Genomic DNA, 1887 nt, shown 5'->3' with positions numbered 1-1887 from the left:
GATTGCTCAAGACCCCCAATTAAAATCAAAATGGTGGCAGGGTTTGTCTTCCTGTTGGGTTTTTTATAGCTTTGTCCAACCAGGAAGAAGATCTCCCTAACTCTTGGGTAAGGTGTGGCAAATGCTAATCACCTTTTCAACCAAGCTTTCTTTGTGAAATGCAATTTTGAGTTTTTCAGTAATGAACCAATCAGAGGACAGGAGAAGTGGCAGTATCATAGCCAATGAGGTTCAACTGAGGCGTGATTATTGCTAATTGCTTCTCGGCCTTTTGGCTAAGATCGAGTGTAGTATCTGTTCTTATCAGTTTCCAGGAGGTGGCGCTTGCTTCCGTCCCTGATCTATGGCGAGATAGAGATGGGATTGCGGTTGCTATGCAAAACCTGCTGGAGTGAAAGTAACCCGGTTTGTAGCCGAAAGGGAAGCCTTCTGATGGGGACGGAGAACCATTAGGTCTTGGCGGAGGGTCGGGACCCTGGCCTTCTGGCCTGGATTGGGGCAGCTCTAGCTCCGGACAGTTATTTGGGAGAGAACGCTGGCTCCCCTTTCTCCCACCGGGGGAGCGGCCAGTATTTCCCCAATATAATTAGGTAGGAGGGACGGAACGACGGTGAAGCCTGATGGCAAGGGCTCTCTCCAAGCTTCCAGAACTCCATACCTTTCTGCCTGGGGTGGGGGCTGTTGTGGTCTGGGTTGTGGGTCAGGGTTGCTTTGAAAAGCCAGTGGTGAATGTGCCCCTGAAGTGGCAGTTCAGGGGTGCCGTACAGTCACTGTGTTTAGGCACTTGATTGGTCACTTCACCACTACACACGTTTTTCACACCTGCCTCTTGGGCCGAGCCTTTTGGCTGGGACCAGGGGAAATTTTTATTCCTGGCCGGAGGGCCGGCCATTGTATTTCACAATGGTCACTTTCACTCTCCCACCTTCCTATCCCCCCACTCTTTTTATTTATTCCCCCGTTTGTCACTTTTTTGTATTTTTTTTGGTTTGATGTGTGTACACGTTTTGTCACTGTGTGGCGAGTAGGGTGTGGGTCCTCAGGCCTACCCTGAAAGTCTTGGGAAGGGGTGGACTTAGGCCTTTTGGCTTGGTTTGCCCTCTCCCTTGGGGGCCTCCCTTCGGGGGATCCCCACCTGTACTTGGGATGGTCTGTTTTGGCAGACCTTCCAGTAAACGGAGGGTCCGCCTGGTTTCGGCCAGATGGACCCATTGTATAAGTACCTCAGTCCCTGTCTGGAGCCTAACGCCGCGGGGGATCAGGGTAAGGTCTTTCCCTAGTGGAGGACTCTGAACACCCGTTGCACGTTTTGTGTGTCACTCTCTATGTGTGTGCACTTTTTTTTGGCATCGGGTGGAAGTTTTTGAGGTGTGTTTCACGCCACTGGCTTTTCTCAAAAAAAAAAAATCAGAGGACAGGAGAAGTGCAAATTTGACAATGTGTTTGTCTTCTGGGAATTGCAAGATCAAAGAAGTTTTTGGAGACAAAAAGAGATGATGAGGAACAGTCTTCCTCTAAGCACAAAGAACAGGCTACTCCGTTCTCTGCTGTATGGAGATGGCTACAAATGAAGAGGTACTACAAAGTCAATGACGGAAAACCATGTCTTTAGGAAGGAATACTTAAGAGAAAATGTCAAATTATGGGTAATATCTCAAGAAACTTCACTGGAAAGATGCAAGCCAGTGGAAAAGAGCAGGCTTAAGTTATTTAAAAAAAGAATATGGTGAATGGATGACATTCTGGGAATTATTTAAAGCAGAATTTGGGAAAAGACAAGGCCAAATGGAAAGTGATGGTGAGAGCAAAGTTCCCCAAAGAGCATAAGCGGTTATGGTAGTAGTTATGTAATGGTTTGCCCCTGGAACTGATATGGTCACCCAGAAT

At 47.8% G+C, this 1887-nt stretch overlaps 1 pseudogene; it reads left to right on the top strand.

Moving 5' to 3' along the window:
• The first annotated feature begins 255 nt into the window (after nt 1–255).
• On the top strand, nt 256–388 carry LOC141114641 (U2 spliceosomal RNA; annotated as a pseudogene).
• Nucleotides 389–1887: the final 1499 nt, after the last annotated feature.

Source organism: Aquarana catesbeiana, linkage group LG12 (genome assembly GCF_042186555.1).
Source record: "Aquarana catesbeiana isolate 2022-GZ linkage group LG12, ASM4218655v1, whole genome shotgun sequence".
NCBI classification, from domain to species: domain Eukaryota; kingdom Metazoa; phylum Chordata; class Amphibia; order Anura; family Ranidae; genus Aquarana; species Aquarana catesbeiana.
This window is presented reverse-complemented; position numbering and strand designations above follow the sequence as displayed.